The sequence below is a fragment of the Rutilus rutilus genome, assembly GCF_951802725.1.
Source record: "Rutilus rutilus genome assembly, chromosome: 1".
NCBI classification, from domain to species: domain Eukaryota; kingdom Metazoa; phylum Chordata; class Actinopteri; order Cypriniformes; family Leuciscidae; genus Rutilus; species Rutilus rutilus.
The window spans coordinates 64,344,595-64,365,406 of NC_140209.1; the positions used below are offsets into that span (position 1 = coordinate 64,344,595).

The following is a 20,812-nucleotide window of genomic DNA, read 5'->3' on the forward strand; positions in this document are numbered from 1 at the left end:
TTGATGTACGGCTCTGTAAACTCTGCTCCGTCTGAAAGCACTGAGAGTTTGAGTCACTTATAATGTGCATTTGAAAAAACAACACGCGTCAAATATCTTTCCAAAACATGAGAAGCATTTATGAACCTCGTCCAACAACAGACAACATTTAATACCAAACTCACTTCATAACGACAGCTGAGCTCCTCCTTCTGTGAGATGATGTGCCTTCTGACACAGAATAAGGCAGTCGTCTATTTACAAGTCATGTTTAATCCAAGCGTTTCATTCTTCTGTTTATTCAGCTACAGCGATAGGGATTTCCTGGAATGATGCGCATTATTGTACTTCTGTGGCGGGGCATATTTAGCGTGTTTGCGTGAGAGCACCCTCTGGTGTTCAAATGGGGCACTATTTAATCAGCCGCACTCCACTGACAAGCTGCGCATAAGATAATCGCAAATCGCGTGTATATCTGTGCATCTCTGCACCTGAACTGATCATCTCTGAATCTGTGCATCTCTGCACCTGAACTGATCATCTCTGAATCTGTGCATCTCTGCACCTGAACTGATCATCTCTGAATCTGTGCATCTCTGCACCTGAACTGATCATCTCTGTATCTGTGCATCTCTGCACCTGAACTGATCATCTCTGTATCTGTGCATCTCTGAACCTGAACTGATCATCTCTGAATCTGTGCATCTCTGCAACTGAACTGATCATCTCTGTATCTGTGCATCTCTGCACCTGAACTGATCATCTCAGTATCTGTGCATCTCTGCACCTGAACTGATCATCTCTGTATCTGTGCATCTCTGCACCTGAACTGATCATCTCTGAATCTGTGCATCTCTGCACCTGAACTGATCATCTCTGCACCTGAACTGATCATCTCCGTATCTGTGCATCTCTGCACCTGAACTGATCATCTCTGCACCTGAACTGATCATCTCTGAATCTGTGCATCTCTGCACCTGAACTGATCATCTCTGTATCTGTGCATCTCTGCTCCTGAACTGATCATCTCAGTATCTGTGCATCTCTGCACCTGAACTGATCATCTCAGTATCTGTGCATCTCTGCATCTGAACTGATCATCTCTGTATCTGTGCATCTCTGCACCTGAACTGATCATCTCAGTATCTGTGCATCTCTGCACCTGAACTGATCATCTCTGTATCTGTGCATCTCTGCTCCTGAACTGATCATCTCAGTATCTGTGCATCTCTGCACCTGAACTGATCATCTCAGTATCTGTGCATCTCTGCATCTGAACTGATCATCTCTGTATCTGTGCATCTCTGCACCTGAACTGATCATCTCAGTATCTGTGCATCTCTGCTCCTGAACTGATCATCTCTGTATCTGTGCATCTCTGCACCTGAACCGGTGGCGGATACAGAATGTCATTAATAGGTGGGCCTGGTGAATATACGGGGGGGCCTCGGTTTTTTAAGCTTATATACACGCTCAGTGGCGTAACTTTGCTAAATTATATGTACATTGTACAATAACATTACGATGTCCATCGATTTAAATAGTATGCTAATATATATATATACTATATATAGTTTTTTAGTATACTAAAATATTTAGATTCGCCAATTCGAACAACGTATACCTAAATGGTCCAGTGGTAGAACTTTCGCCAACTGTATCAGTGCCACTTATCGCAGGGGCAACTTTCATCACCTGATTTAAAAAAACACATTTCAGCGCTAGATCGTCTCTTATTTAACAAACGAACGAAATTAATGCTCTGCTGGTTAACTGGAGATGTTTAATTTATTTGTAGAATTGGTACATTCGTGCCGCGAGATGTTTTAAAAAGTGGTGGGGACATGTCCCACCCGCAAATTACGCCTATGTAACACGCCTGATAAATGTCAACAATAGCAGATCGGTACTTAGGTAGTGAATTTAACTACCTTGTACTCATGTCAGTCAGCCCTCCCGGCTGCTTTAAACCTGAAGTTCCATCTGTCTGTCACGCGAGTCACTATCACAACGTTAAGTCAGTGCGCGCACAGAGATGAGTTGCGTGATAGCATAGACTGACACGTGATATGCCGACATAATATTTTTCTTTTGTAGCTATTTTTCGTAGCTATTGTACATAAATGTCCTCAGGAAACTATTAAAATGAAATTATTTATTAGTTCATTATTATTATTATTATTAAAATTAAAATTTTTAATTGTTTTTATTAATCTGATTGGGTGGGCCACCAGTCAATCTGGGTGGGCCACCAGTCAATCTGGGTGGGCACGTGCCCACCCAGGCCCACCCAGGCCCACCCATAAATCCGCGCCTGACCTGAACTGATGATATCAGTATCTGTGCATCTCTGCACCTGGACTGATCATCTCTGCGTCTGTGCATCTCTGCACCTGAACTGATCATCTCTGTATCTGTGCATCTCTGCACCTGAACTGATCATCTCTGTATCTGTGCATCTCTGCTCCTGAACTGATCATCTCTGTATCTGTGCATCTCTGCTCCTGAACTGATCATCTCTGCATCTGTGCATCTCTGCATCTGGACTGATCATCTCTGTATCTGTGCATCTCTGCACCTGAACTGATCAGCTCTGCATCTGTGCATCTCTGCACCTGAACTGATCATCTCTGTATCTGTGCATCTCTGCTCCTGAACTGATCATCTCAGTATCTGTGCATCTCTGCACCTGAACTGATCATCTCAGTATCTGTGCATCTCTGCATCTGAACTGATCATCTCTGTATCTGTGCATCTCTGCTCCTGAACTGATCATCTCTGTATCTGTGCATCTCTGCACCTGAACTGATCAGCTCTGCATCTGTGCATCTCTGCACCTGAACTGATCATCTCTGTATCTGTGCATCTCTGCTCCTGAACTGATCATCACTGTATCTGTGCATCTCTGCACCTGAACTGATGATCTCAGTATCTGTGCATCTCTGCTCCTGAACTGATCATCTCTGTATCTGTGCATCTCTGCTCCTGAACTGATCATCTCTGTATCTGTGCATCTCTGCATCTGGACTGATCATCTCTGTATCTGTGCATCTCTGCTCCTGAACTGATCATCACTGTATCTGTGCATCTCTGCACCTGAACTGATCATCTCAGTATCTGTGCATCTCTGCTCCTGAACTGATCATCTCTGTATCTGTGCATCTCTGCTCCTGAACTGATCATCTCTGTATCTGTGCATCTCTGCTCCTGAACTGATCATCTCTGTATCTGTGCATCTCTGCTCCTGAACTGATCATCTCTGTATCTGTGCATCTCTGCATCTGAACTGATCATCTCTGTATCTGTGCATCTCTGCATCTGGACTGATCATCACTGTATCTGTGCATCTCTGCACCTGAACTGATCATCTCAGTATCTGTGCATCTCTGCACCTGAACTGATCATCTCTGTATCTGTGCATCTCTGCTCCTGAACTGATCATCTCTGTATCTGTGCATCTCTGCACCTGAACTGATCATCTCTGTATCTGTGCATCTCTGCTCCTGAACTGATCATCTCTGTATCTGTGCATCTCTGCTCCTGAACTGATCATCTCTGCATCTGTGCATCTCTGCACCTGAACTGATCATCTCTGTATCTGTGCATCTCTGCTCCTGAACTGATCATCTCAGTATCTGTGCATCTCTGCACCTGAACTGATCATCTCAGTATCTGTGCATCTCTGCATCTGAACTGATCATCTCTGTATCTGTGCATCTCTGCTCCTGAACTGATCATCTCTGTATCTGTGCATCTCTGCACCTGAACTGATCAGCTCTGCATCTGTGCATCTCTGCACCTGAACTGATCATCTCTGTATCTGTGCATCTCTGCTCCTGAACTGATCATCACTGTATCTGTGCATCTCTGCACCTGAACTGATGATCTCAGTATCTGTGCATCTCTGCTCCTGAACTGATCATCTCTGTATCTGTGCATCTCTGCTCCTGAACTGATCATCTCTGTATCTGTGCATCTCTGCATCTGGACTGATCATCTCTGTATCTGTGCATCTCTGCTCCTGAACTGATCATCACTGTATCTGTGCATCTCTGCACCTGAACTGATCATCTCAGTATCTGTGCATCTCTGCTCCTGAACTGATCATCTCTGTATCTGTGCATCTCTGCTCCTGAACTGATCATCTCTGTATCTGTGCATCTCTGCTCCTGAACTGATCATCTCTGTATCTGTGCATCTCTGCTCCTGAACTGATCATCTCTGTATCTGTGCATCTCTGCATCTGAACTGATCATCTCTGTATCTGTGCATCTCTGCATCTGGACTGATCATCACTGTATCTGTGCATCTCTGCACCTGAACTGATCATCTCAGTATCTGTGCATCTCTGCACCTGAACTGATCATCTCTGTATCTGTGCATCTCTGCTCCTGAACTGATCATCTCTGTATCTGTGCATCTCTACATCTGGACTGATCATCTCTGTATCTGTGCATCTCTGCTCCTGAACTGATCATCACTGTATCTGTGCATCTCTGCACCTGAACTGATCATCTCTGTATCTGTGCATCTCTGATCCTGAACTGATCATCACTGTATCTGTGCATCTCTGCACCTGAACTGATGATCTCAGTATCTGTGCATCTCTGCACCTGAACTGATCATCTCTGTATCTGTGCATCTCTGCACCTGAACTGATCATCTCTGCATCTGTGCATCTCTGCACCTGAACTGATCATCTCTGCATCTGTGCATCTCTGCATCTGGACTGATCATCTCTGTATCTGTGCATCTCTGCACCTGAACTGATCATCTCTGTATCTGTGCATCTCTGCATCTGGACTGATCATCTCTGTATCTGTGCATCTCTGCACCTGAACTGATCATCTCTGTATCTGTGCATCTCTGCACCTGAACTGATCATCTCTGCATCTGTGCATCTCTGCACCTGAACTGATCATCTCTGCATCTGTGCATCTCTGCATCTGAACTGATGATCTCAGTATCTGTGCATCTCTGCATCTGGACTGATCATCTCTGTATCTGTGCATCTCTGCATCTGAACTGATCATACAATAATCTAGCCTTGAGGTCATGAACGCATGAACTAATTGTCCCGCATTTGTCAGTGAGAGCATATGGCGTAATTTCAGAACTCACATACCTGGACTGATTGCACAAACATTTGTTCTCCATTTTATGGACTATTTAAGCACTGAGCACGCTAAGCAAAGTGCAAAGTCTTGTTATGCCATGGCTAACATTTCTGAGCTTTTTTCCCAAAACGTATCTATTCATCAATTTAGAGATCCATATTGACATATCTCATTTACTATCAGAACCAAACAGATTCTCTAATCCCCTTTACTAAACAAAATTCAGTTCTACTCAGCTGCCATTGAGTCTGTTTTATGCACTTCCATCACTGTCTGGTTTGGTTCAGCTACCAAATCAGATATTAGGAGACTACAACGGACAGTCCGGACTGCGGAGAGGATTATTGGTGCCAACCCTCCAGGACCTGTACTATTCCAGATTGAGGAAGAGAGCAATAATCACCCTGAACACCACCTGTTTGAACGGTTACCGTCAAGTAGGGCTGGGCGATAAAACGATAACGATAATTATCGCAATAAAATTTCTTGATAAAATGATATCAGGAGTTGGATAAATGTTCGATAATGTTTATGCGCCAAAAGTGGAATGAATCTCATTTGAACCGCGCGCCACACGGACCCTTTATCCGCTCGGCTCAAAGTCCAAACGGCAGCGGGAGCTCACTGGAGCAGACGCGTTTACTCTGATCGGTCTCGGCCACGAGATCCAGTGAGAAGCTCTTGAGTTCAGCAAATAACACAATGTCTCAATGATTTAAACCAGTTTAAAGGCAGATGAAACAGCGCTGACAAACCAGAGAAACTCTGTGAGCAACGAGGCGATCAGAAGGCTTTTCTGTCTACAAAGTCCCATTATTTACCACGGATTTACTGTTAGTCTAGTAATATTTAATGCACCCTGAAATGTGGGATATACATATTGAATTTTATTATATTATTAATGTAGACAATGTATTAAAGGACTAATGGATATAATTTCAGTATTTAATCATGTATTTAGGCTACTGTTTTTCATACAAATACCATAAAAACCATAAAGTTACATTTTGCCTTGATAGTGAGGCTATCGGCTATGCCTGGTTTTATCTGTGGTTCTCATGATCTAAATGCATGGATAAGACACATGCCTTTGGTGTGAGAGACCCGGGTTCGAATCCACTGTGAGACACCAATGTGTCCCTGAGCAAGACTCTTAACCCCTAGTTGCTCCAGAGGCGTGCAACCTCTGACATATATAGCAATTGTAAGTCGCTTTGGACAAAAGCGTCAGATAAATGTAAATGCAAACAGTCAGAATATTACATTTACCAAATAAAAATTAGGTTGTTAAAAAATGTTTAACAGATGTTACTGTTTTTGTTAATGAACATACATTTACCGATTGTAAATCTGCATTCTAACTCAAGCAAATATTGTCAACTGTCAAATATTAGTTGAGACAAAACATGCAATATTAATATTGCAGCCTGCACTGAAAACTGTGCTGAAGATACGTGCCATCAAACTTAGGCAACACAAACACAAAACATGAAACAATATCCCCCATTATGCAGAAACTGTCAGGGTTCTGCCCTGGCAGTGTTGTCTGTCTTGTCTCTGTTTAATGTTTCTATGTTTATGTTGTGCTTAAAGGGATACTTCAGGATTTAGCATTAAGCTTTGTATTAGTAGAAAACCTGTAGTATTTTCGAATTACCATGCTTTCCGCCCTCATATCCCCCTGAGACAAGAGATTTATGTATTTTTTGTCTGGAAAAAATCCTCCGATGACGCAAAAATCATCATTTTGCGTCATCTGAGGATTTTCTGGCCAGAGGCTAAAGACTACAGCCAGTAGGAGGAGCTGTTCCGCATGTTTTCAGCCCGCCCATAGAGGGTGGGATCTCACTCACAGAATGTACACACAGTCAGCCGTCTTTCTTTGGAAGCTAAGCTAGCAGGCTCTTGTTCTGTGGAGAAAGCTGAATAGTAGGAGAAAGCTGAGTAAGTAGGGGTTACATCCTCCTTTTCCCGGACTTGTCAGTCGGGCGAGATCGTTCAAAATGTCCGGGATTCGGCTTTTGCTTTCTGCGGTCGCCATTCATTGTTTACATGCACACCTCTTGTTTCAATCTAACTGAATTCATTCCGATTGGTGAATCTGAATGTAGTGTTTACATGAACGCTAAACAAGTGATCGGTTGATGTGCGTTTTACCATTGCTAAGAAAATTCCTGCTCCTCCGTGAGCGATGCGAGACCCGGCGCGTCTCAGTGATGACGCCACCGGCCTCGCGCAGTTTTCCAGCGGCCATCAGCCTCGTCCTGCTCGCCACAGTAAACATGATGAATGGATGGCGACTGTAGAACGCAAAAGCCGAATCCCGGACATTTTGGGCGAACTCTAAATCCCTGGCAAACTCATCACGTAGGCTAGCCTTTTTGTTTTTAACTGCGCTCCCTTACCGGTAGGCGTGGCCTCCTAAGGCAGCGAAGCAAGTGCATTCTGGGAGTTGTTGTCTTTTATCCACATTAGCCAAAAATAAATTTTCTGGCTTTTCTCAGTCTAGAAAGCTCCAAATTCAAAAATTTCTTCACATTTCTTCTACTTAAATGACCTATTTTAAATACACATTCATCTTCCCAGAGGTGAAGTATCCCTTTAAACACATGGCTGTGCATTTGTTTGTGTTTGCCATGTGCTCCTCTGTCCCTTCCTCCTTGTTTCCTGGTACCATGCCCCCTTGTTTAGTTGAGTCCTTGTTTGAGTGTTAGCACCTGTCTCCTCGTTAAGTCCTTGTTTGTCTGAGTGTGCTCACCTGTTCCTCATGTTCTTAGCTTGCTTTATGTTTGCTCTTTCCCTCTTGTGTTTGCCAGTTTGTTAAATGTTGTACCTCATAGTACTATTGTGTCTCAGTATCATTCCTCTTAAATTGTTAGTGTTTTGTTGTAGAAGTTTGTTAGTGCTCTGGTTACTGCCATTGGCATTGTCTGTCTTGTTCCCTGTTCCAGTCCTGTCCAAGTCCTGTCCAGCAAGCAGCCCTGTTCTGAGCCTGAGATACCTGAGCGCCAAGCTGAAAGAAGTTCCTGTCTGGCTTTAGCTGGTTACCTCTGGTCTCACTCTGTTCTGCCATATCTACACTCCAGCCTACGGACACCTCATTACATCTGCTGCTCTGCTGTTGTCATTAGCTGTGTCCCAAAGTGAAGGCTGCGTCCTTCGAAGGCCGTATTTGAAGGCCGGATGGCTGTATTTGAAGGCCGATTGCGTCACCGCGGCGCGACGAAGGACGTCCCAATTCAAAGGCTGCATCCTTGGAAGGTCGCATTTGAAGGCCGATTGCGTCACGCGGCTCGATGAAGGCTGTCCCAATTCAATTCTCCATCCTTCGAAGGCCGTATTCGAAGGCCGGTTGGCGTCATCGCGCCGCGACGAAGGCTTCCCTGATTCAAAAGCGACGCCAAATGCACCCTTCGTTTCCCCGTGAAAAGAAGGATACATAAATGGACACTTAGCGGCCTATTCTACCCCATAAGTCATTGCGCTCCGTTGACGACAGCATTTATTTATTTATTTTTAAAGGCGGCCGAGACTAGAGATCGGTGGTGGACAGCAAATTCACATTTAAATGTAAGTTTAAACATGTTATGTTTTCATTTACTCAAATAGCTAGCGAAACCAGAGTTAAATTTTCTTATAAACTTCTTCTTAACTCCTTCGTCACCATTGCATGCCTTCATTTATCAGGTAGTTTTAGGCAAAACTTGTGGTAATAACGTTATTAGTTTAACGACCTATTTGTAATATTTGCACTTGTGTATTATAAGAAATATCACTCACCCAATAAAGCCCAAAACAATAAGAAAAGCAGTAGATAAGGCAATGGGGTTTCACTTTTATGTGTTTTGTAGTGCTGTCATGCAAGCTATGTGGTTTTAACCAAATTTTAGTATACAGAAATATGATTTCTTAAGTTTGTGTTAAAATAATATATGTGTGTGTACTGTGTATAATTAAATTTGTATATATAAATACACACACATGCATGTATATATTTAAGAAAAATGTGTTATTTATATATAAAAAAATTATATATATAATATATATGATATAAATTATATATAAATATATACAGTATATATGCAAATATTTCTTAAATATATACATGCATGTGTGTGTATTTATATATACAAAATAATTATACACAGTACACACACATATATTTTGTAAACACAAACTTTTAATTAATCTTTTCACAGCCCTAATATATATATATATATATATATATATATATATATATATATATATATATATATATATATATATATATATATATATATATATATATATATATAGAAAAGTAATACACACATCTTTGCTGAAATGTATTGTCCTGTTGTTGTTAACAATATGGTTCATTTGCTCTGCCTTTAGGATTGCAAGTGTCCTGGGACAGGAGAGGGTGTGAGTGGGAAACCCACTGCTGCAGCTTGGCCCTGGTTTGTCCTCATGGATGAGATGTTGGGACAGAGGCATTGCACCAACCCCCCGTCCTCATCGCCTCAATCCCTGAGGACACACCAGGGCCGAGTTCAGCAGTGGGTGCCCACGGTGAGGAGGAGCCAGGGGCAGCAGCACCAGCACAAAGGCGGCGAGACAGGACGAGTTTTTGGACTTGATCAGAGAAGAAATGCAACTACAGAGGGAGGCAGAGGCGAGGAGTGCACAGGAAAGAAGGAAGAGGATGGACAGGCTGTTTTCTCTTCTTGAGAGAATGATTGAAAAATATATATATTTTCTACATATTCTTGTTTAACTTTTTTCACTTTTATTTTTTGTGATGTACATTTATTTTTATGCAACTTTAATTGTGTAAATAAAAGAGAATGAATTGTTCTGGACATGGTTTATTTTTGTAATGACAGTAATACTTTCTGCATGAAACAAATTCTATACCTTTTTATTTTTTCAAATAAAATTGGTAAATGAAAATCATTTGTTCTTTAGGCTACATTAAAGTACTTTTTCCAACTATTTACAAAATACGTTAAACATATCAAAATCAACATAAACATTTAATTTTACAATACATAAAATAAGAAAAAAATGATGTAGACTCTATTGAGCTGAGCTGCTGGACCGGGATGGGCTGCCCCTGGTAAGGCCTCCTGCTGGTGGGACATCATCTGGGATGGTCTCCAGAGTGTTAAAGTGCATATTTCCTCTATCCACTAAGTTGTCTACCAACAGGTTTGCAGGGCTGATTCAATCGACGGCTTTCTGAAAAAAGTACTTTTAATAACTACTGCATTTATATTAGGCTACTACAGCATTACTGCGTAGGGCAGGCTATGTTGCATTTTACTTCTGTATATTTTCAATATACAGTAATATCTGGTTGTTACATTATATACTTTTGTGTAGTAATGTAATCACATTGTGATGTGAGGGAAAAAAGTACTTCAGGTTACTTCACATTTGTAAGTGAATACTTAACGAAATATGCAGTTCCGAAAATTAAAGTAACAAAATGTAGGCTTATTGTCACAATATTAACAAATTGTTGCTAACTACAGCAGCGTCCCATATCAAAGGGCGTATCTGAAGCGTTCGGACCGGTCTAGCCTATGAAGGATTGTTCTTGTCGCCTGGCAACCGTGACAGCTGCAGATGACGAGCGCGAGAAATACTGGACTTTTTATATTAAATTGGGTTTTGTATTCAAACAGGGCTAAACCGAAAATACATGATCCGGCAGCGCCGGGGCACACCATGACCTCCAGTAAAATATAAAACATAAAAATGACAATAGCCAATTCTGGCTCCATAGCTGTTTACTCAGTTATCAAAATGAATGATCAGGATAGCAGCTGTCCTCTCGCACCGTTGCTTGGCGCCAGGAGCGGTGATCGGGAACACCTGGTTGCACAATTAGGAAATCCTAGGAAGGCTACATGGTGCGTCCTTCAGAGGACGCATAGGCTGCATCCTTGAAGTCTGTGTCCTTCGAAGGATGCAGCCTTCAACATTGGGACACAGCTATTGTCTCATCTCTACCTATTGTTTGGATTGCTTCCTTCTCCCACCTCGTCGTGTCATCTGTTTGTCAATAACGCTGTTAATTGTCATCCTGCATTTGAGTCCTCCTTCACAGATCCATAACAGAAACTAAGAAATTCATTTTTCTATCAAGATTTTTATTTTGTTAAGGAAAAATGACAAATGTTTGAATGTTTTACCTCAGATTTGTGAAATGTTCACCTGTTTGTCATGATATGTTCTGACAATAAAGGTTAGTTTAAAGGTCCCATTCCATGGATTATTTTATAATGTTTCCTGGGGTGCCCTTATAATGTTAGTATGTTTTTTAGATCAAAAATTGTTATAATTTAGAAATAAAAGGCATATTTCCTAGCCTGATTTCATCTTCTGAATTGAACACTCTGTTTGAAGGGGCGTGTCCGCTGAGAGACTTCAGTGTAAACGCCCTCTGCTGTGATTGGCTGACATGCTTGCATATGAAATATCTGGCATTACATGTGGAACTATCTGGAAAACTTTTACTATTACATCTATTATACGTTTTTACTATTTCAGCTATCGGGATTAACGAATCATGAAAAGTTTAAGTATTTAGATCTATTCCCATCACATAAAAGGTTGCAGTGATGAGCACTGAGCAGATGACAGTCTGTTGATCGCGTGAAAAAAGATCTTATCATTGCAACGCAGTTTCTGCACTCTCACTGATGGTTTCACCAATGCAAACATGAGGTATATAAATACAGTAAGAGCTTCGTTGTGCAGTGTAACAGCGTCATTTTTGGCAAGTGTCCAGATAAACTCGCGCTGTGTGATTGACAGCTTGGGCGATTGGAAAGGGATTGTTCTTTGATTGCTTTCTGTATATTAATCACAGTTTAAGTAAGATTATTTTCATCCTACTAAGAGAAACGATGTGAAGTTGATCGCTACTTCCATAATCACTACTTACCGCTTGCTGGAATATAGTTGAAATTGCCCCCTTCGTCAGTATGAAACGCTGAGAGAAGCCTGCTTAATATTGTCCCAGGTTAGAAAAACAGTCCGTGGTGAAATGGACAGAGCAAACTAACAACTTCAAATTAAACTTTTGCAGTATCCAATTATAGATAAACATCAACCACGCCTGTTGATATTTCGCCATCAATACGCCTGTATTCCTGTGTGCGGAGGTTAAAAACCGGTTTTAATGACGTCATTAAAGAAGGAAGTAGAGGTTCAATAGTTCAATCCGGCCGTTTGATGTAGTCGACTTTTGTTAAAGGGTCATGAAACCCCCCTCTTTCAGCTCAAGTCTAGCTCACAATCTTTTTGAAAAATGCAACTTAAATGGGCGTGGTGGCTGTGAGAAGAAGGGAGGGGAGGGGAGTGTGGTATGGCACGGCAGGGGAGAGGAGAGGAGAGGGGGGAAAACTGTCATCACCAGTGGCCTATGCATATCGACTGTCACTAAAAATCAGTGGTAACACGTGAGGAAATGCTAGATTTTTTTTAATAGCTGGAAAAGTTAGTCTAATGAAATACACTGACACCTTAATTTGTGTCCTTTCAAAAGTAACTGAATGCCCTGCTACATATATTAGCCTACAGTAATCATAATTGTATTTAAAACATATAAATTGTTTCTATACACACTATAAATGCATATATTTGAAAATAATAAATTTTCTGTTTTTTTTTAAAACGTTCCGTACATATAGCCTAGATCTACGCGCTCCCTAAACCCACATAAGATGGACAGTGACAGAAATTTTCACAAATTAAGCATTCGTTTCATACAATTGAAGTATTATCGAAATATCACAATTTTTAATAACGAGTGATTATTTAACAAAAGGCAAGTAAAACGGTCAGGGTAACATTTTAGATAGACACACACACACACAGGCCCGGATTGGCTAATCGGGAGCACCGGGAAAATTCCCGGTGGGCCGGTCTGTTTTATTGGCCAGGAGGGCCGGTGTTGTCATGGCACTGGGTTGAATGCTTTCCTTATAGCTCCAATCATAGCGCAGCCCCACTATTTTTTATTATTATTATTTTATTGCAGCCCCACAAAACAATAAAAATAAAGTCACTTTGTTAGAGATGTGCGAACAAAAAATAAGAGATACAAAACATGGATAATAGCCCATAGGCGCAAAGGCGGCGCTGAAAAGGCCAGAATAATAAAATATCTCTAGAAACTCAAGCGGCCAAATAACCTACGACTCAGGGCCGTACCGACCATTGAGGTCTCCGAGATCCGGACCTCGGTAATTTTTCCTGAGTGTATAATGAACGTTGTGAAATAATTGCCTAATATTAGGCTACCTGCTGCAATGATTCGCATATCGCGAAGATAACCGACGTCCTCATCATCTGAGCTGCTTCAGCACTCAAACACCGCTCGTCGGCAATGGCAAAATGTTTGAGATGACCGATCAAAGCAAGCGGGATTTAAGTTCACAGAAGCGCGAGCCGCGGCCGCGCGCGAATCCCAACGCGACGCTTCACGAGATGAGGTGCGTGGCTAAACTAAACGGCTGTTTTACGATAGAAATTTTAAACGACCGACATAAATAATCACTTTACAAAGACTGTATCAATCTAAGCTCATCTTCAGGAAGGGGAGATTTACAGGTAAAGATAAAGAGACTGAGAGAAGAAGAACGAGAGAAGGAGATGGAGATGAGAGAGGAGAGCAGGTAGAGCAATAGCTTATTGCATAATAATGAGAATAACTTTATTACAATGGATTCCTATTTAACACAGTCAGATGTTTATGGAAGCTTGTTTCCGCCACAAAAAAAAAAAAAAAAAAAAATGATAATTGCGACTTTTTATCTCACAATTGCGAGTTTACATCTCGCAATTCTGACTTTATTTCTCAGAATTGCGAGATACAAAGTCAGAATTGCGTGAAATAAAGTCGCAATTGCGTGTTATAAAGTCAGAATTGTGAGATATAAAGTCAGAATTGCGTGAAATAAAATCGCAATTGCGTGTTATAAAGTCAGAATTGCGAGATATAAAGTCAGAATTGCATGAAATAAAGTCACAATTGCGTGTTATAAAGTCAGAATTCTGACTTTTTTTCTCGCAATTGTGACTTTATATCACGCAACTCTGACTTTATAACACGCAATTGGGAGATATAAAGTCAGAATTGCATGATATAAAGTCGCAATTGCATGTTATAAAGTCAGAATTGTGAGATAAACTATTCTGAGAAAAAGTCCGTCTTTTTTCCCCCCTTAGAATAGGAATTTATATCTCACAATTGTGAGTTTATATCTCACAATTGTGAGAAAAGATGTCAGAATTGCAAGATATAAACTCGCAATTGCGTACGTGTTATAAAGTCAGAATTGCGTGATATAAAGTCGCAATTGCGAGAAAAAAAGTCTGAATTCTGACTTTATAACACGCAATTGTGACTTTATTTCACGCAATTCTGACTTTGTATCTCGCAATTCTGAGAAATAAAGTCAGAATTGCGAGATGTAAACTCGCAATTGTGAGATAAAAAGTCGCAATTATCATTTATTTTTATTTTGTGGCGGAAACAAGCTTCCATATTGGGGGAAGTGCCAGATAGCCCTTGAAAGATTGGGCCTTATATACTGAGGGTTTAATTACATTATTTTAATAGTCAGTCGGGAACTAAAGTGGGCCGGTCTAAGGCATGAAACTCCAGGGCTGAAAATGAGTCCCAATCCGGCCCTGCACACACACACACACCTCTGAAGCGATAGAAAAGTACTCGGGACCGCATCATCACTAGACGCAACCTGCATTGGTGTACAAGGCTGAAGTCCACCATTCTCCCGTTGAATGGTTGCTACACACACAGAGTTTAGATGTGTCCGTGGTTGATGGCCAACCAACCGCCCGCAGTCAGAGTCTAGCCCGGGCAGCATCGCGGGGAAAGATGCACTGGAACTTTTGCACCACGAAAACAAACGCGCGTCCCATAATCATTGCTCTCTCATCTACTACGCAATATCACAGTTTGACATGTCTGTTCCACGTGGTGTCATGAATAATTAAGAGAAAGTGTCTTCTCATTGGATAAGAAAACTCAGTACATGAATAATAATGAGACACCGATGAGTCATCAAAGTACTATAGTGCTCTGATGAAGATCTTAAACGATGAAGATTTTAAACCCGGAAGACGAAAATAGCGAATTTTACCATTTTCCCCCTACTATTAAATCTAACAGATGCTAACATTGTCTTCAATGGTGTTCAACACACATACCTCTGTTAAAATCTCAGAAAATTTGGTTTAGGGTTTCATGACCCTTTAAATAAAATATCTCGCTTTGCATTGAACTTTGAGCTTTATAATTTTAAAGATATTATTTATACTCCAACAACAACATAACACACTAACTAAAGTTTAAACCATGGGATCACGAAGAACGGGACCTTTAAAACCACAATTAACGCTCTGTTTTTTACAACTTTCTGCAAAAATCTGCCTTTAAACTTGAAAGAAATAAAGATTTGACATTTATCGTGATAATTATCGATATCGACTGATATAAAAAAAAAATATCGTGCTAATTTTTACTGGCCATATCGCCCAGCCCTACCGTCAAGACGGCGACTCAGATCACTGGCCACAAGAACATCTAGGCACAGGAACAGTTTCTTCCCACAGGCCATTTCCCTTCTGTACAGTTAACATACCTCCCGAGGCATATGCCTCTAAGTGCAATACTCCCATTGTGTAGTGCAATATCTTCTAACCTCAGGCAGGGCTCTACGCTAACTTTTTTCCCAAGGAGTACATGTGCTCCTAAATGAAAAAATTTAGGAGCACACAAAGAAATATAGGAGCACAGTGAAAAAAGCTGATTAAACTGCTCAATTCATATGGATTAGTTTTATGATCTTTTTATGAACTTTTTTTGAAGCATCAAAGTGGTAGTTTTTTTTTTTTTGCACTTGGTCTTTTGAGATAATGACTAGGCCTTCATACTGTGTTGCATATCTATCGCTCACTAAGTGTTTACTTGACTTTTTTATGGTGTAGGGGCCTGTTTACACCTGGTCACTTCATGCATTTTTACTGACCAAAACGATTCCATTTACACCTAGTCACATAAGTGTGTTGCTATATGCAGATTTAATGTAGACTTATGCAGATTTCATGTCACCAAACGTAACAGATATGAGCTGCATTTTATTGATCATTCATTGATCATAAGCTCATTTCAAAATCAGCGATAGGAGAGAGCGACAGCAGCACTGGTAGCCTAATATCATTTTGTTTCTTTACTATTAATGAATATGATTATGTTGAGCGTCTACGACTTACTTTCATTTTCATTTGTGGCAGTTTGTGCGTTGGCTTGATGAATAGATCGCTCATCTGTCGTGATGCGTGTTGCAATGGCGTCATCATGGCTATAACATGACATACAGCCAATAACACGCTCTCACACATTTATTTTTAGCACTTGTAACTACACTGACTTGGCATCCGGCCAGATGTTCTGAATTAGCGAATCCTGATTTGCAGACAAAGCTCGTTTTCTTCTTGAGTAAACAAAGATCATTCTGTTTACGACCCCCTTGGGGCATGTTGACCAGTGGGGGCGCCGTTCTGGCTGGGGGTCTCCCGTGGCACGACACATTTATAACAAAGACAAGCGTTGTCGAGCAAAATGGTCGACCTAATCCCCTGACTCAAATTACCACACACACACACACACACACACACACACACACACACACACACACACACACACACACACACACACACACACAAACTTCCTTTGTCTGTAACTTAGGATAGGAATATCCTTTTAATATATGTACATTCCTATATGCATGTGTGATTAGTTTTGCCTCATAATAGAGGTGTGGTTTGCTAGTGTATAGCTTTGAATTCTGAGTGTTTATTGAAAGAATGTTCCCCAATATTGCCTGTACCTCGGGACTAGGTCATAAACTTTATGACTCCCAAGCTGCAGCTCATCCCGCTCCTCTGCAAGAGAGATAACAGGGAGCCAACATTCCAACACACACATTAACACACACACAAACACCATCCATGGAACTTTTCAGAGAAAAGTACCTTTTAAATGTATTAAATGTACCTATCCCTTTTTATGCTTAGATGTCTTCACATGTCATATTGGAGTAGCCATAATGTTTATTGTGTGGAAATCAAAATGTATATGCTCGTAATGATGAACGATCCTGTATCTCTGTATTCCTGACTTGCAAAATTATGTCCTTGTGATCGTCAAAACCCGACCGAGTCGAATCTCGACGCCAAATTACAAAAAGAGGAAATACCATCTTTCTGATTATGAGTGGTCGATTCTGACACCTCCATAAATCAGATTCGGGGGTTGTTCCAAACAAACAAAGGAACTTTTCCCGCTTCAGATCTTTGGATTGTCATTGGTTGTTCACGTAACCAGAGGCGGTAACACATCTTCTCCATAAAAGATCCATCCATGAAGACAGAAGAGTTAAGCACTTCGTCTGAAAGAATTTCTGGTTCCATGGCTCCTTAGGGAGCTCTCATCTCCGTTCTTTCTTTTCCTTTCTTTACTTAGTTTTATTTTCGTATTCGCCTCTCCCTCCGCAAAGGGAGATGAACTCTGAATCATTTCTTTGGTAACTTCACTTTCTGTGAACCTTTAAACTTCGCGCGAGTCTGCTCGTCCCGGGGGAAGACAGGAACGAACACGCCCAGCTTCGACGGAGAAAAACACACGCCTTCCTTTCTCATACAAAGAGAATACATGCAAGTATTATTGAATTGAACTTTAATTTGATTTTCTTGTTGTCTCTCTCAAAGGTTACCTGTCTGTGAATTTTGCCATCCTGCGATCTCTCTCTGATCGCACATTTTACTTTCACTTTCGCTCGCTCATCCCCTCACCCTTTCATCCTCTCTCTCTCATCTGTTATCCGTTTTGTCTTGTATTGTTTTTACTGTTTGTTTCTGTTGTAAATCCATGTATTTACTCTGTGTAAATCGTAGTTCGATGTATTATTAGTTCAATTATTAAAATCCTATATATCCTCGATTGATTTTGTCTGTTTGCCCACATTACGAAGTCAATGAAATGTCGATTCAAGCTACAAGCTTTACAACTTGATTACGGTTTTAGTAACCTAAACTTTATAAGAACAGGAGAGTTGTTTTCATGGCCAGAAAACAGCTTTCTTGAATTATAAGAAAGAGATCATTTTTGTTGAGAAATTGTTGGGTTAATCTTATGGCCGTTTGCTGGACAAACAACTGTTTGATAATAACATTAATTTCCATTAAGGGTTATCTCATAGAATCGATCTGAAATAGAACTATTGATATATGAATGAGGAATTATGATTCGTTTTGATTGATTATTCATATATACAATCGATCTATTTTCAACTTCGATAATTTAATGTAACTGTAACATGCAATATATTAATCATAGACATGATAAATTATTAAAATTCCCTATAGATCATTTGAGCTAATGTTAAATGTACTACCCAGTGTTGTTACACACTGTTGCGAGGAGTCACTTGACTCTCTCACTTAAAATCCAGAAGTTCCCGCACATTCCCACACTATTTCAGTGATTGGCTCATTGGTTGAGAATCGTCGCTCTCATTTGAAGCATGTCATCATGTTATGTTCACATCGTGTAGTCGCGACCCCGTCCCCGTGAATTACTCGCACTGTAGAGCCCTGTCAGGTGATATTTATATTTATTCATACTATTCAAAATACTGTAAATATGTTCATAATCTGTAAATGTTTATTCTGACTAAACCCAACTTTGACCTTATATGGTTTTCATATTTTTTCATCTATATTTTTATTCCTAGAATTTGTATCTCTATGTTTCTTGTTGTATTTGTATTTGTATATGTGCACTGGAAACTTCAGTACCAAGAAAAATTCCTTGTGTGTGCAATAGGGCTGTCAACGAATATTCTAAATTCGAATATACAGTATATTCGAATAGTTTTAAAAAACAGAAATTCGAACGTGAAAATTAATATTCGAATGTGAATTTCGAATATGGAAAAACATGCCCGCGGAAGCAGAGGCGTGTCTGCTTTGCGAGTGGGCGCGCGCGCTGCCTGAGGGACAGGTCACACGAGTCGCACTGTCTAGCACAGCGTCACAGCTGAAAGTTGACAGTGCACTAAAAAGACAATGGAATAAATTGCACTTTTTTTATGAACCTCAGGGTAAAAGTTCTTTGTTGTCACATTTCTCGAAAATTGTGTGCCTCATTTTATTTAACGTTAAACAGAAAAGTTCCATGTTTACCACAGCACAGCTCGCTCGGAGCGTTCAATGTCAGTTCTATACTGTAAAACTTAAATTTATGTTAATAAATTTGTTTCAATCACAGAATGAAGCCTGCTATATTTGGGACAAGAGTCGCGACCTTAAATTGCTTGCACAAAACTCTTGATCAGCGCTCAACATGTGCTTATTGTTGTTGTTAATTTAAACCGTTTTGTGCAGAGAGAGCGTGAGCGCGAGGGCGAGAGAGAGAGAGAGAGAGAGAGAGAGAGAGAGAGAGAGAGAGAGAGAGAGAGAGAGAGAGAGAGAGAGTGCCTGCGAGTGAGCGAGAGTGAGGCCTGCGTTCTTGGCCATTAGTTTATTTACTTGGTTTTGTGTTGGTAATACCACATAAGACAATACCGAATATACATATTCGGTTTAAAATGCTTATGTTTACATGAACATTCGCTTGTGCAGAGCCGCGGGTCTTCCTCGCATCTGTTTATCTTACATATAAACAACTCAGCGACTAATAAAGCAGCAACTGCAATATAAACAAGATGAATAAACACTTGCTTTTAGTCACACAACTCTGGCAGGAATTAGGAAAAACACCACACAAACCATCTCTCTATGAGAGTGAAAACTAAACTAAAAAGTTCTGCGCATAGTCGCCTGACCAAGGCTGCGATTTGATTGGCTGTCTGTTGCGTGATTGGAGCATGATCACTATGTCGGCTTGTTCTGTATATTTGTTGGATGTATAATACTGTGTCCATCAGATGGCGCTGCTGACCTCCTCTTCTACAGTCATATTTGCACACAGCGAAATCTTCTAGACATCCCCCTTCTACAGCCACAATCCATTCCTCAACAACCTTGGTCACACATTGCTATGGATTTTGTCACTGATCTCCTGGCCTCCCAGGGTAACACCAATATACTACAGTCATGAATGTTTTTCTAAGGCATGTCGATTAACACCTCTACCTAAGCTCCCAACAGCTTTCGAAACAGTAGAACATTTCATCCACTACATGTTTCACTATCATGTACTACCTCTAGATATTGTCTCAGACCGGGGTTCCCAGTTCACATCTTGGGTCTGGACGGCCTTCCATCAATTCAATTTAAATATAAGCCTCACCTCAGGATATCACTCACAATCGAATGTCAAAGCGAAAACCTAAACCCAGAACTCACAAGGTTTCTTAGATTATACTGTCAACAGAATCGGTCGGACTGGAGCAGCTTCTTACGCTGGGCTGAATAATTTATAATCTTGATTTTTCACTTGATTCTGTGAGTCGGAGTGAACACCTGTGCACAACACAATTAGGCAGCCCTAATTGAGTGAATGCAGTCACACTTTTGTTAAGTAACAAATTACATTGTGGTTTGTTTTTCACCAAATACTGTCATATACCCCCCAAAACACTTGGAATATATAGTCCCTTTCACACAGATATTCCGGAAAATACACGGATAAA

The 20,812-nt window shown here is 40.7% G+C and overlaps 1 protein-coding gene across 1 annotated transcript in view; it reads right to left on the bottom strand.

Moving 5' to 3' along the window:
• The window catches only part of LOC311295467 (protein NLRC3-like), a 72,688-nt gene that overhangs the window by 30,467 nt on the left and 21,409 nt on the right, over positions 1–20,812 (bottom strand). The gene's annotated exons all lie outside the window — the stretch shown is intronic.